Raw genomic sequence first — 16,413 nt, 5'->3', positions numbered from 1 at the left:
CAGTTGTAATGTGTGCTATATAGCAGCATTCATAACAGATTCAATATTTACATCCATCACTCCAAAAGATGCAGACAATAATGGAGTGAGTTGGGGTTGGATGGATGAAGAGGTCAGTTCCCTTATTGCAGTAACCTTTGTTTCAAACATAGCATCAGAAGAAAGGATAACAAAACAAGCTACACCTGTAAAATTATGTCATTGTCATTATTCTTCCAATGTTTTTATTTGTAAAAAAAAAAGGTGGGGAAGACCGTGGTGTAATGGTAATGTCACTGTACTAGTCATTCAGAGGCCCAGGTTAATGCCCTGGGGACAGGGGTTCAAATCCCGCCACAGCAGCTGGTGGAATTTAAATTCAATTAATTCATAAAAAATCTGGAATTGAGAGCTAGTTTAGTCATTGAGTCATAGAGAGATACAGCGCTGAAACAGGCCTTTCGGCCCTCCGAGTCTGTGCCGACCATCAACCACCCATTTGTACTAATCCTACATTAATCCCATATTCCCTACCACATCCCCACCTTCTCCCAATTCTCCTACCACCTACCTACACTAGGGGCAATTTACAATGGCCAATTTACCTATCAACCTGCAAGTCTTTGGTTTCATGGCACCATTACTGAGACTATCATCCAGTGTCGTAAAAACCATCTGGTTCACTAATGTCCTTTAAAAAAGGAAATCTGCAGTCATTACCTGGTCTGGCCTGCATGTCACTCCAGACCCACAGCAATATGGTTGACTTTTAACTGCCCTCTGAAATGGCCCATCAAGCCACTCAGTTGTCAAAGGCAATTAGGGATGGGCAACAAATGCTCACCTTGCCAGCAACACCCACATGCCATGCAAGATTTTAAAAAACGCAAATACTTTCAACTTGTTCAAAGAAAGAAAAAAAGACTTGCATTTATATAGCCACCTTTCATCACCTGAGGCCATACCAAAATGCTTTACAGCCAATGAAGTACTACTGAAGTCTAGTCACCATTGTAATCAGGGATAGGCACAAACATGTTGCACCACGGACATTTGACAAAATTATTGACTCAGCCATAGACATGGGGCAATTAATTTGTATATAAAAAGTGTATAACCAACCTAATGCCATCAAAACACAGACCAATTTAAAATGCATTTCTCCCTATTTAGTGAGTACCTCGCACTGTTCTTGCTTGCACCAGTAATCAATGTCTGCCCGCACACTTGATGTAGCGATGCGGAGAATCTGGATAGATGTCCATTTGTCAGGTGTGATCTTGATCTCTTTCTCTCCCCTCCCCCCATCTCTCTCTCCCTCCCTCCGTCAATCCCTATCCCCTTTCTGTGTCCACCTCTCAGTCCTCTCTCTCTCTCCCCCCCTCAGTGTCCATCTCTCTCACCCCCTCCCTGTATCCATACATCTTCCCCCCTTTCTCTCCCTCACCCACTTCCTTCCCCCCCCCCCACCCCCAGCGACAGCTGCAGGAAGTGGGAACTCTCCCCAGAGCAGCTTTGTGATTGGTCAGTTTTTTAAAAAAAAAATTCACAGCCCTCAGTTTCACAGCTGACAGGAGCGGGAACAGCAGCTTCCGAACTCAGGACAAGTTTGGGTTTTCGGCGGGCTTTTTAAAAAGAAAATTTAGGAGCCCGCCGGAAAAACCCGAACTTGTCCTGAGTTCAGAAGCCGTTGTTCCTGCTCCCAGCACCTGTCAGTGTTAAAACTAAAAAAAATTCACAGCTGTCAGTTTCAAAGTCGGACTTGTCTGGAAAGAAGTCAATGAAAAATTTCTCATTTCTGAAGTTGCCAGTCATGGACCTCAAAATTTACACCACTGACACTGGTGTCTGTGTACGAACACGCTGCCAACTCCTGGTTGTAATATAGGAAACATGGCAGTCAATTTGCACACAGCAAGCTCCCATAATTAGTAATGTGATAATGACCAAATAATCGTTATGGTGAAATTGATTCACTATTAACAGTGGTTGCCAAATGAAGGTCACAACATTTATAAAGCTCTAAATGAATACTGAATGTTTGCAGCTCAATTTCTGAAGTGGGTCTTTATCTGGAAACAATCTGAAATAACTATATTTCTTTATTCATTTCTATGACATCTGCTTACCATAACTATGCTTTGCAGTAAAATTTTTGCAGTAAAATTATCTGGAGTTGAAAAGCTTAAAAGTAGGGGGTTTCTGTTTGAAATGAGGCGAGGGAGATTAAATTTTCTTTTGTATTATTCCATAGATTTTGCTTGAAAATGTTATTAAAATGTGTAATCACTTCATGTAAATAAGATTGAATATCGGCAGATTATGGCCCACACCTCCCAATTGTGTCATAGATTGTCAGTTTTTAGATATTGTTAAAAAAAAAAGTTAGGTTGTAGTTTTACAGCTGAAGGACTGAAATTATTTGTCCAGTTTAAGTAAATATGTAACACTGGTGGAGCTTTCAATGCCACAATAATTAAGATTAGAAACTTTATTAATTTGGCATATATTTGTCCAGTAAAAGACCTACAATAGAACTAGTACAAGCTAGCTCCAGCTAATACGAAGGTGTAACCTGGCCCACCCAATGTGAATCATCTGTGGTAGAATTGTTCAAGGAATTCCCTACACGTTACAAGCCAAATCTCGAAGTGTCAGCAGGGACCACCTTCAGATTGATTGGACAAACGTTTTTATTGTTATTACTAAACCGAGTCTAGCAGGCAACTTTGAATGCCTTCTTTCCTTCAGAGGATTATTGCTCTGGCACAACTATCGTATGTACTCACTTAACTCAAAGGATTAGAGAAACTAAAGTCCAACCAAATGTCAAAAAACACCTGCTGAGAGTATTTCTTCAGTATTCTTCTTCATTAATCATTATATCTTTTTAAAAAAATGTTTAAACAGATTTCACATTTTAGTCCATTTCATATGAAGAACAAATTGAAAAGTTAATCCAAATAGTTTTGCAAAATGACATCACCCACAGACTATGTTCTTGAAGACATCCCCCAGAAATCCTTTGATGAAACAGTAGTCAACAGTTACAAGCAGTACAAGGGCAGGTAGTTTTGTTTTCACTTTTTAAAAAAAAATTCTATTTTTAAAATGGTGGCACCTGGTGAGAATAAATTTTTAATATTCCCCTGCAACTGCAAAAGCCAGGCTGAACAACAAAGACAAACAATTAAAATTCAGCAATCATCAAGTTTTCTATTAGGAACTTAGGAAAACTAAATAGGCCATTTAGTCTCTCAAACATCATCCACCAACTAGATCATGGCCAATCTATATCTTAATCCATTTATCCACCTTGGTTCTGTAATCCTTAATGCCATTGCCTAATATAAAAAACTATCAATCTCGGTTTTTAAATTTTCAAATGACGAAGCCTCAACAGCTTTTTGGGGAAGAGAGTTCCAGATTTCCACTACCCTTGGTGTGAAGAAGTGGTTGCTGACATTTAAAGTGCTTTTTTTAAAAAAAAAAGATAAAAGCAGAAAATGCTGGAAAGACTCAGCAGGTCAGGCATCATCTGTAGAGAGAGAAACAGAGTTCACGTTTCAGGTTGATGACCTTTCCTACGAACTGGGAAAAGTAACAGGTTTAAAACACTACAGAGGTAGGGAAAGCGGGGATGGAGGAAAACAACAAAGGGAAGGTCTGTGATAGGGTGGAGACAAGAGAGATTAAATGACAATGAGATGATGGTGCAAGGCGAAAGTGAGGTTGCAATGGGATAAGTAAAGAAACAAAAGATGGGTCCAGAGCAAGTGTTAATGTGAGAATGCAGAATCATTACCACACATTTAGAAAGCTCTCGATAATAACCTCATGTATGGTTGAATTGGCAGCCAATTTTCGGTCAAATCTGCTCAATGAATTATGGCCATTTGGGCGATGCATTGGAGGACAAATAACATCCATGAAAATGTATCTCAGCAATGCCATCAGGAGCAAATTGACAGGACATAAAATAGAGCTGTACAGTATGTTAGATGGGCAAGGTTGGACAACCTGCCATCTGATCTTGCATGGAGGAAAATTCTTTCTTCTGAAGACGTGAACACATGTGACAGCAGCAGTGAAAAGATCCCAAACAGCGTAGGTTCAAGAACACAGCCCTGTTTCACGCCATTCAGGATAGGAAAGGGGTCTGATGAGGCACCGCTATGCTGAATTGTGCCTTTCATATTGTCATGGAGTGAGGTGATGATACTTAGTAGCTAAGGTCCTCATCAGGGAACTCCCCATTGCTGACGATGCTGCATTAACATCCCACACAGAAGAGTGTCTGCAGAGACTCACTGACAGGATTGCGGCTGCCTGCAACAAATTTGGCCTAACCATCAGCCTCAAGAAAACGAACATCATGGGACAGGACGTCACAAATGCTCCATCCATCAATATCGGCGACCACGCTCTGGAAGTGGTTCAAGAGTTTACCTACCTAGGCTCAACTATCACCAGTAACCTGTCTCTCGATGCAGAAATCAACAATCGTATGGGAAAGGTGTCCGCTGCTATGTCCAGACTGGCTAAGAGAGTGTGGGAAAATGGCACACTGACACAGAACACAAAAGTCCGAGTGTTTCAAGCCTGTGTCCTCAGTACCTTGCTCTATGGACAACGTATGAGGGCAAGAGCGACGTCTCAACTCATTCCATCTTCGCTGCCTCTGCAGAATCCTTGGCATCAGGTGGCAGGACCTCGAGGCGGCCAACATTTCCAGCATATACACCCTACTGAGCCAGTGGCGCTTGAGATGGCTTGGCCATGTGAGCCGCACGGAAGATGGCAGGATCCCCAAGGACGCATTGTACAGCGAGCTCACCACTGGTATCGGACCCACCGGCCGTCCATGTCTCCGCTTTAAAGACGTCTGCAAACGCGACATCAAGTCCTGTGACACTGACCACAAGTCGTGGGAATCAGTTGCCAGTGATCGCCAGAGCTGGCAGACAGTCATAAAGGTGGGGCTAAAGAGTGGCGAGTAGAAGAGACTTAGCAGTTGGCAGGAAAGACAGAAGCGCAAGAGGAGAGCCAACTGTGTAACAGCCCCGACAACCAATTTCATCCGCAGTGCCTGTGAAAGAGTCTGTTACTCTAGAATTGGCCTTTACAGCCACGCCAGGCGCTGCTCCACAAACCACTGACCACCTCTAGGCGCTTACCCATTGTCTCTTGAGACAAGGAGGCCAAAGAAAAAGTAGTATGTTACAAATAAAAACAAAAAATGCTGAGAATATTCAGTAGGTCAGACTGCATCTGTGGCGAGAGAAATGTTTCAGGTTGATAATGTTTCATCAGAACTGAAAATAGTTAGCAATGTAACAAGTTTTTAGCAAGTTCAGAGGCAGGGAAAGGAAGGTGGAGAGGAGGAAAGAATAAAACAGGTGGCCTGCGATCAGGTAGAAGGCAGGAGAGATTAAACAACAAAAAGGCCGATGGTGCGAAACCAGATGGTAATGGGACAAGTAAAGAAACAAAAAGGTAGGTCGAGAGGAGCTGTAAATGGGAATAGCGGAATCAGTATCAACATCTGCTGTCCAAAAAAAAAAAATGGGGACAGGGCTTACATCTGAATTTGTTGAACTTAATATTGAGTCTGGAAGGTTGTAAAGTGCCTAATGAAAAGAATGAGGCACTGTTTCTCAAGCTTATGTTCAGCTGCTTTAGAACAGTGTAGGAGGCTGAGGACAGGGAGGTCAGGGAGGTCAGAGAGGGAGTGGGGCAGGGAATTAAAATGACAGGCAACCGGAAGGTTAGCGTCATGCTTGTGGGTTGATTGGCGGTGTTCTGAAAAGCAATTGGCCATAATGCATTTGGTCTCCCCAGTGTCAAGGAGATCACATTGTGAGAATTGAATACTGGTTACTAAATTGAAAGAAGTACAAGGAAGTCACTGTTTCACCCGGAAGAAGTGTCTGGGCCTCTGATCAGTGGGAAGGGAGGAAGAAAAAGGACAGGACCATCATCCCTTTTATCATTTAATCTCTCCTACCTTCCACCCCATATCAGACCTTCCCTTTGGTTCTTTCCTACCCTCCCACCCCTGTTTCTCTGCTGCTGTAATTGCTTAAAACTGGTTTCAACAGAATTGGAAAAAAGTTAGAAATGCAAGGTCATGGACCTGAAACGTTATCTCTGCTTCTCTCTACAGATGCTAGCTGACCTGCTGAATATTTCCAGCATTCTGTTTTTATATCAAAGTTTCCAGCATCCACAGTTTTTTGCTTCAAAATCAGTCTTTTAAAAAAAAATTATTGATTGCTCACTGGGTCAGTATGTCCCCAAATTTGTATACAATGCCACAGGAAGGTCCCAATTTTTAGACCTGATATATGTTGAGTTAGCTGATCTCATCAAGGCTCTCAATGATGGTGGTCTGATTTGCCTTGGCACTCCCGAGCTTGAGAGAGGTGGGAGAAAAGGATTCCTGCTTTCATTCTATGTTTGGTGCTGAAAATGGATGCGTTTGGATATTTGCTGAAGACAGATTTGAGCTGATCTGTGATGTGTTTATCACATGATTAAAAAGCCTAAGTTATTCTCCAGCCTTGCATGGGACAAATTATCTACTTCGACAAGGATGGTCGAACCCATACCTAGCACGAGTTGGCATCCGCAGGAATTTTCGGGGGGAGAAAGGGAGTTTATTTTACTATAAAAGTGGAAGAGTGGGTGTCATGGTCAACAGTAATCGGGTAAATCGCAGCAGATGTGTGCTCCTGTTCTCCTCGTGGTGTGCTTCCCCATTGCTCCTGCTTTCCCCCTGCTTCTCCAGAGATTTCTCTGTGTGCTGCTTTCCCTGGGCTCCTCTCTTTCCAGATTCCTGTTAAGGATTGACAGACTCTGCAGTGAGAAGTAGGCATACCCATCTCATTGATATCTGCAAGTAAATACCTATTTTCTTAAAAGTATTAATGAAACACTCTTTACGTGCAACACTTTCATATATGGGTAGTATATAGTATAATTTAGGTGGGGGGGGGGGGGGGGTCCGTGATTACTAATCCATTTGAAAAGGAGTCCTTCACCCTAAAAAAGTTTGAGAACCATGGTTATAAAGGTCATTCTCAACAGTGAAATAAAAGAAACTACTCAGGTCCTTCAGCAACCTCCTTTATAGTTTAAATAACGATGCTGCTTTAACATCTCACACTGAAGAATGCCTGCAGAGTCTCATCGACAGGTTTGCGTCTGCCTGCAATGAATTTGGCCTAACCATCAGCCTCAAGAAAACGAACATCATGGGGCAGGATGTCAGAAATGCTCCATCCATCAATATTGGCGACTACGCTCTGGAAGTGGTTCAAGAGTTCACCTACCTAGGCTCAACTATCACCAGTAACCTGTCTCTAGATGCAGAAATCAACAAGCGCATGGGTAAGGCTTCCACTGCTATGTCCAGACTGGCCAAGAGAGTGTGGGAAAATGGCGCACTGACACGGAACACAAAAGTCCGAGTGTATCAGGCCTGTGTCCTCAGTACCTTGCTCTACGGCAGCGAGGCCTGGACAACGTATGCCAGCCAAGAGCGACGTCTCAATTCATTCCATCTTCGCTGCCTTCGGAGAATACTTGGCATCAGGTGGCAGGACTATATCTCCAACACAGAAGTCCTTGAAGCGGCCAACACCCCCAGCTTATACACACTACTGAGTCAGCGGCGCTTGAGATGGCTTGGCCATGTGAGCCGCATGGAAGATGGCAGGATCCCCAAAGACACATTGTACAGCGAGCTCGCCACTGGTATCAGACCCACCGGCCGTCCATGTCTCCGTTATAAAGACGTCTGCAAACGCGACATGAAATGGTGTGACATTGATCACAAGTCGTGGGAGTCAGTTGCCAGCATTCGCCAGAGCTGGCGGGCAGCCATAAAGATAGGGCTAAATTGTGGCGAGTCGAAGAGACTTAGTAGTTGGCAGGAAAAAAGACAGAGGCGCAAGGGGAGAGCCAACTGTGCAACAGCCCCAACAAACAAATTTCTCTGCAGCACCTGTGGAAGAGCCTGTCACTCCAGAATTGGCCTTTATAGCCACTCCAGGCGCTGCTTCACAAACCACTGACCACCTCCAGGCGCGTATCCATTGTCTCTCGAGATAAGGAGGCCCAAAAGAAGAAAAGAAAGAAGGGAATATTGTGAATTTAAATTTCATGTGGTCTTAAATACTACAAATATAATTCACAATACTCAACATCAAATCTTCATAAAAAGGCATATTTACAAATGTACAATAAATTATGGAAGTTTTAAAAGCTGCACTAATTCAGAACTCTAAAGGGATATAAAATATACTGCACAGAGGATGGCCTTTCAGTAATTTTAAACAGAAGATAGAGCAAAAAATGTCAACCCCCAGCTGATGGCTAATATTCAGCAGCGTCAGTAAACTATCAAAGTTATTTTTTTTTAAGTGAAGTATCACTGCTCCCTTTTCAGCTTATTGCACACTTCCTTCATAAACTTTAGTGCTATCAATAGTAATTAGAACATTGGTATTAATACGTTATGAAGAGAAAGAAAAATTGTACGTAAACCAATACATTTCTAAGCCAATATTCCTAATGTATAGCCTCAAACTGCCCATACCACTAATACCAGCAGTATTTCAGCCAAATGTTTTACAGCTCAAGATACTCTCTCCACATGCAACTCAAGTTTGGAAGGACAAATGCTATAATTGTACTACTGGATGTTTCCAGCTAAAGTGTATGTAATATGAAAATTTCACTCATTCATCATTACATTTTGCCGATACCCTAGCGACAACACTGACATTCAATCTACCCTGCAGTATAGTGCTCATTGATCTAATATATAATAGGTATACGGTATTGGGTTAATTCTGCAAGCGTGTGCTCCCAGCAGGGTCCCTGAATAGAAGGGGCAAGCTGATTCTATGATGTGTGTAGCATGGCTCCAAACCAGAAACTTCATCATGTAAAACTACCTTGGAAATTCATCAAATTTTTTTGAACCTGCACGAAAAAATATTTCAAGGGGAAGTCACATCATTGGTACTTCTAAAAAAACAAATTTTGTTCCCCTACTTCTAAGCAGGTTTTAAACACTTTTGCTGGCGACTACAGCACTGCATAACCTGGCAGCAGAAATTACACAACCCGATAGTGTGAGAAGGCATTAGTAAGTACATTTGCATCTGGATGACTCTAACTTCATATATTATATGATGTGCCACCCAATCCTGGAAGATCTAACATTGAATCTCTGGACTGAGTTGGGTCAGCTAATCATAGGTGGGGAATGGGAGCACAGCAATTGGCTTTAGCATACCTAGAGCAGAAAAATAAAATCACACAAACCCCCAACAAGGATTCCTTTTTCACATTGCTATCAATTGAAGCCTGTTGGACAAACACATGCTACAGGGCATAGAAAATGTTAAGCTTGCTGTGATGCCCCATGCTGTACCTGAACAGCCTACGGACAATGACTGCAGACTATTCACATGGGGCATCAGATTATGAATGGCCACTTGAGTAAGATACTGGAAGGTCATTAATACTCATGGAACCATATCCCACCACTGACTTCAGGAAAAGAGGGAGAGAAAATTAGAAAGGGTGGGGGGGGGGGGAAACAAATACAGTCATTATCCCATTATAAACATATACTATTGAATGATATTCTGAACAAACAGAAACTCTCAGGGAAAAAATGGCTGTTAATCATAAAGTGTTTTTAAATATCTGATGTTAAAATGAATATTTAATGTGAAACACCATCTCTAAGTAGCAGTATGTTTTAATTAGCATTACTAGCAGTGGAATGAACTTTATAAAATAAAAAGTGGAGGTGTACTCTTATACTGTCACAATTTTGAAATTGGGTTGGACTAAGGAAAGCAGCTCTATGTTCTATTCACTTACAATCTTTAGCCTTTCCCCAAGGTAATTCATATTTGACTAACTATACATGGGCTGAGACAAAGTTGAGGAATTTGGAACAGGCCGAGTCAGATGCACATTTGTCCCAACTGTCCACAATTTCAGGTTTTATCTGCTTAACCTAAATTTTGGATTTCATCTTTGCGAGCATAATTAGGTTTAACTCCAATAACATAAGCATACCTCTAATGGGAATGGAAAATCTTTGCCAACAATTCGACAAAGACAACAATCATCTATTGGGGTGTAGTGGTCTGTTGTTGAACTACTAGGTACTCTAGCCTGAACAACCTATATCCGAAAGGTATTGCGTTTAAAAAAGCTTGAAGTTTTCATATTAGATTTCAGCCAAGGATAGACACAAGAAAAACCTCTATTAATATCCATCTTTGAGAATTAGATCGTTTCAGTACAACAGCGTTTGCAATTTTTGGGGGGAGATTTTTTAAAGGCTTCAGCAGCACAAAAAAACAACCTTCTGTCTGTCTCCAAGTGCGTTACGCAGTTCATCCTCTGCACTGGCAGCATCCGAGCAAAACAGTGGGAGCCACAGGATGAGAGAGCAAGTAGCTCCAGCACTAGGCCTGCTAAAAGTCCTCAAACTGCGGAGGAAACTAGGTTACCGGAGCAAGAAAAAAAAATCAGAAACAGAAGGCACTCAACCAGCTCTGAAAATCAGAAACAAAAACATTTTTAGAAAAAGAAGAAAAGCGCCATGCCCGGACATTTGCGCACTCTTTCAAAGTCGGCTCGCTTGTTTATCTTCTCAACTCCCCGAGCACCCTCAGTTAATAATGTTGTCCAGGAGCCGCCAGGGCTCGCTCCACAGACCAATTTGTTTCAAGTGTTTATCTCGGGGACCCTTACCTGGCGCCTGCCCTGCAAACAAGGTCAAAAGCAGGAAAATAATGACAAATGGATGAAGACGACCAGCCCCGCTCCGATTCATTGACTTCTCCCTCAGCTTCTCTTCTTGGTTAGATAATACATCGAGAAGCACTGTGGGAAATTCCTCTGCCCTACAACTCCAAATATGACCATTGGACAGAAGCCACCATTAATGGCCTTCTTATTTGCCAACGTTTTTGCTAATGTGTCGTGAGGGAAAAACATTTGCTGGCAACTTTGTGAGTGGTTTACTGAAGAGGCTTTAGTGTCAAAATTAGTTTGATTCATTTTAATGCAGGCAAAAGGTTAGTGAATTCCAAAAAAATCTTCTGCGCCTTATATATATATATATATATATATTCCTGTTACTGGTCTTACTAAAAGTTATTTTCAGTTCAGATTACTCCAGTAGTGTGTGTGCTTTTATAAACTTCGGCAAGGTAAACTCCTAGGTAAAGGGAAAACAAATTAAGGAAACAGTCTTTGGCGAATTTTCAATTCTTGAAATAGCCTGGTCTGAGAGTTCAATTTTGAAGATGTTGTAATGGACACTGAGGCAGTGTTTTTTGTATGGCAGTGTTAAGATTTTTAAATATATTTTAAAATTTTGTAACAGCAACTTGCCTTGATATAGCACCTTTAACATAGCAAAAGAACCCAACGTGCTTCACAGGAGCACAACAGACAAGAATTGACAAGAAGCCAAAGGAGACATTAAGACAGGTGGTGGTTTTAAGGAACGTTGTAAAGGTGGAGTAGCACAGAGGTTTAGGAAGGAAATTCCAGAGCCTAGGGCCTCAACGGCAATTGGATGGGCAAAAGAAGTTGGGAATGCACAAGAAGCCAGAGTTGGAGGATCTCAGAGGGCTATAGAGCTGAAGGAGGCTACAGAAATAAGGAGGGATGAGACAATGGAGGGATTTGAACATGTGATTTTAAATATTGAGGTATTGGTACCAATGTACGTCAGCAAGCACATGGATGACAGGTAAACGGGACTTGGTGTGAGTTAGGATAAGGACAGCAGAGTTTTGGATCAGCTCACATTTCCACAGAATGGAAGGCCAGCCAGGTGAGAGTTCGAATAATCAAGTCTAGCTGTAACAAAGGCATGGATGAGTGTTTCGGCGGCAGATGAGTTGTGGCAGGGGCGGATATGGGCGATATTACGGAGGTAGGTGGTCTTTGTGATAGAGAGGGCATGGGGTCGGCTGCTTAGCTAAAGGGATAAATAGGATGGTGAAATTGTAAAGAGTCTAGTTCAGCCTGAGATATTGGCCAGGGAGGGAGATGGAATTGGCTGCTAGAGATAGGATTTTGGGGTTTGCTTATATAACACCAATGTACTGCTCACCAACTTGGGATGCACACATGGTTGCTTTGGAACTATTCCTGGATGATTCTGTACTTTTAACACTAGAGTTTCCTCTGTCCAACTTCCAAACAGATCCTAATAAATAGGTTAATCACAGGAAAAATGAGTGTTAATCCTTCTCTCCAATCCCACACCTCCATCGCAGTGCATCCAACCTTCTACAGCTTTCCTGGTTCTTCATAGACTGCAGCAACATAAATGACGGGCAAATCAATATCAGAAGGGCCTGTATAGTGATTTCCTCTAACAACGCTGGAAGCATATAAGCTGCAACCTGCCCTAATAAAACCTTGTATTATTGCTTCTTGAGCTGATCAGGTGACCTTTGTCCTAAGGGACTGCTGGTATTGCCAAAATAGGTCTTTTTTGATATTTGGAATAAAAAAAATTGTTTTGCAGCTTTTTACTTGTAGAATGTCCATTTCACTTCAGATGAAGCTATATTCATGACTGTGGATCCCCTTTTTGCAGGATGGCCTATTTGGAGGCAGGTGAGCAGCAACAACCATAAGCTCCCTTGACAGCTACGGAAAAAGAAATCACTCTGCTCTCTCCAGAGACACCACGAGCTGGTTCCCTGTCAAAGGACCGGAATGCATCATCCATCTGTCAATACAAATGCTCCATCCAACATGCAAGATAATTCCTCCTACTAGTCCCACACGTCAGCCTGTAAACCAACACTTGTTTTCCCTGTTCAACTACACTAAAAAAGCATAAAGAGAACAATGATAGAGTTCCATAGCACATTATTGTTAAAAATAAGCATCTATGTGCCCATCTACTGTTTATCACCGTGACACTTTCCTTTTACTATGTTCTTCCAGGCTGGTGTTTGGAGTGCACCTCTACATATCCTTGTGCTGCTTCGAAGTGAATTTTCATTGCAAGTAGAGCGGATTCAGCTGTGTCTCTGAAATATGATGCTGGGGATGAGGTGGTCCACAATCTCATTAAGCACAGATCCCAAAGGGTCTGTCTACAGACTGTGAACATTCTGCTTCTGTGGGTACAACCTGGTCAAGCTGCCTTCTGGCTTTTGGACAGTCTTGTTGTGGGGCATTGACCTTTTTTGCAGGGCTGCAGCAATGTATGGCATACAACCTAAATCTCAGTTGTCCTGCCACTTCCTGCCACATATCCCATCCAACACGTTTCTCCATCGGGCAAGGTATGGGACAACTGTCCATCACTTTATTGCCTGCAGCAACATATCAATGTTCTTGTCATCAAATTGTGGTACCCTTTGCCTTGCTTTAGGTCCTGTACCATGGAATGCTTCCAAAGAACTAATAAAACACTATCAAAGGGATAGAACATGAAAAGCAAGAACCAATACATTCAAGGAAATACTTCAGCTCACAATATATTTAAACCATTTAGAAGAAACACTTTCAACATTTAAAGATTTTAGAACATGCAGGACCAACTTTGACCTTCACTTACTTGCTTCCATGAATGTCAGAACCACAATACTATCAATCACTAGCAGTTTCTTGCATGAGCTTGTTGTTTTAAGAGCTCCTTTAATCCTATCTTTAAGGTCAGAATTGTGCTTGGGTCTCTTGTCACCTGTGGGCCCTCTGCCAATTGTGTATCTCCAAAGGCACCTGAAGTCTGCCCTCTTCATACAAATAAGAGCGTATAGGAAAAGCACATCCTACTTTATCCCTACAGATGATGTTCTCACATTGCTCCTAGTCAGTGTTGGGAGATGAAGATTGTCCCTTTATTCTTTTCCGGCTTATAGGAATCGCCTCTGACATTTGATAGGAATTCCATAAAAGCCACATTTACAGCATTTCACAATTTTTCAACCTTCACAAAACCCATAACCCTAACTGCAGCCAGGGTGCAAATGCTCTTCAAAAGTTACTATGATAATGTTTGGCTTGATTTCAGTTGTTACGACCAAGGAGAGAGTATGCACTGTTAATTCAGTCCCACTACTCCATAGGTCACAGCATATCAAGAAAGTTTCCCACCTACTGAAGAATAGCCAAATTATACACTCTATTTGTCCCCCAGAATAAAGCATACCAAACTAGGTTTCTTTAAACAACATTAACTATTTTATTAGAAAAGAAATAATAAGTCTTAACTACTAATGAGATAAATCTATATACATGAAAAGTTCCTTAGCCCTTGTGCACACACACATGCATTCAAAAAAATCAGTTAACCGGGGAAAATGATTTTTGGTTTACAGCTGTTTCTTAGGAATAAAAAGGAAAAAAAATAAAATGAATGAATTTATCATGTTCTGGTAGGATGTTTTCTGTACAGTGAGGTGTCCCAGAATCAAATAGTCAGCTGCCACTCAAAGTCTCTGCAGGCGAGGTTGATGAACAGTCTGTGATGGGTAGGCGTTCAAGGGAATTTGTCTGCAGCAGGCATCACACAGGTCTTTCAGCAGGGGCACTGCAACTGGTCTGCTTAGGACACAGCAGCAAACACAGCAGTAAAAGCTTTCTGCAGGATCCAGGGTTTCCCAAAATATAGGAAGCAACAGGAACCACACTGGATGCAGGAATTCTTCAGAGACAGGAAGCAATAGGAATCTGCCACCTTTTAAATGCAGGATTTCTTTTCAAGAGATGCAGGTTTCCTTTACAAAGAGAAGTCTTTTTCTCTAATCTCCAGGCAGGTCACAGCCAAAATTCAAATGCCTGTACCTTATCTAACACACTGGTCCTTTGTTATTCCAAAAGTGAAACTAACTGCAACAATCAAGTCACATGACAATCATAAATCTTGACCTGTCATTCGCCTGCTGAGTTGTTTGGAAACAGGTGCCTTGCAGTCTGTGTATTTCACTCAGTCCAAACCCACCAAGTTTCAGCAATCAATGTCCACAGAACAATCCTTTTCTCAGTTTTTAAAAACACACAGAATTCTAAGTTTTCAATACAAAAACAAAACTCTTGTAACACAGTACATAAGAATACAAAGTATCTTAACGGGCAAATATTTCTCTTGCACTCTTAATGAATTACCCCTTTTTGTTTCAATCAACACCTTTTTTTTTTTACTTTTTTACTGAAACTTGTCTAGGTACTGTGATGGGAAGGGGAGAGTTTAAAATGATAGAGTGTCTCATTGGTAATTAATGTTGCTTAAGTGATCGAGATGCTGAACTGAGTTCTGCCTGATGATGTATGGAAGGAATTTGGAACTGTAAAATGCTACGGAAGAATGGGAAGGTTGAGCTGAATGGATTCACTAGTCAGCATTCAATTTTATTATTTTTGGGAACTAGCAAACTTGTAATTGCTTTCAAATCTCATCCTTGATTTCTTCTTGCACTATTTGGCAGTCTAACATGATAATAAATCTCTCATTTTTAAAAAAATTCAAACCAAATAGAATCTGTCTGAAAACCAGTCAATAAAAATAAACTTCATTTTATGGCAGTAACGGTCTCCTTTTTCCCCCTCTAACTCTTCTAAAAATGTTATAGTCAGGAATATTTAATTCCAAGGCTTGCCCTGGCTGAAATTGTTTCCATCAGGGTTACCACATTGTGTCCCTGCATTCTAATTAGTGCCTCTAGTATCCCATCTTTGGAGAAAAAATTCTACTCTGTGCTCTGGAAGAATAAAATCATGAAATTGTGCACCATCAGCTCATAATTTTGTGTTCATTCATTTTAGCCAAATTTTTACTACGCATTATCTCTTCACTTTTTAGAAACAAGGGATGGGTGTTCTCCATCACTATTGCTATTTGCCAGTTCAATGATCTACAGCAAAACCTCAACATATTGAAAAAAAGCAAACAAAATCTTCAATATTTCAGTTAAAGCTTTTAAAATGGATAGCAACTATTGGTTTATCATGATCAACTAAAGAAGGGAATGTCTTATGATCCATTCATATTATTTTAGCAATCTTAGTTGAACATTTTTACTAAGTGCATTTTAACAACCTCACTCCCAAACCTGCCTCACTCCCAGCAGCAAAATGTTAACACTGTGTGAATGCCTCTGTTGAACAAAAAATATTTTTTTATAAAGTTCAAAATGGGCTTCTGTTTATGTTAATATGTAATGCATATGAAAGCAATTCATTATATAAATTGAAGTCTTTTTTCTAATTTTTCAGTGCATAACCGTTTGTGTTCCTTGACTCTGTAAGCATACACTCAAGTTAAGAATCATTTAGGATACTCTGATTGAACACCAGCAAATGGTCGACAACAAATTTTTTTTCCTCTACGATTGTCTGTGAAGCAGGTTAATGAGACATTTG

The 16,413-nt window shown here is 41.2% G+C and overlaps 1 protein-coding gene across 1 annotated transcript in view; it reads right to left on the bottom strand.

Moving 5' to 3' along the window:
• The window catches only part of msrb3 (methionine sulfoxide reductase B3), a 111,417-nt gene extending 100,571 nt beyond the window's left edge, over positions 1-10,846 (bottom strand). The window contains exon 1 of the mRNA XM_068051217.1: positions 10,768-10,846. The gene's annotated coding sequence lies outside the window, so the exon portion shown is untranslated. The remainder of the gene's footprint in view (positions 1-10,767) is intronic.
• Between the last annotated feature and the right edge of the window lie 5,567 nt (positions 10,847-16,413).

The sequence above is a fragment of the Heterodontus francisci genome, chromosome 18 (assembly GCF_036365525.1).
Source record: "Heterodontus francisci isolate sHetFra1 chromosome 18, sHetFra1.hap1, whole genome shotgun sequence".
In the NCBI taxonomy this organism is placed as follows: Eukaryota; Metazoa; Chordata; class Chondrichthyes; order Heterodontiformes; family Heterodontidae; genus Heterodontus; species Heterodontus francisci.
Note: the sequence above shows the minus strand (reverse complement) of the source record. Positions and strands in the feature narration are given on the sequence as shown.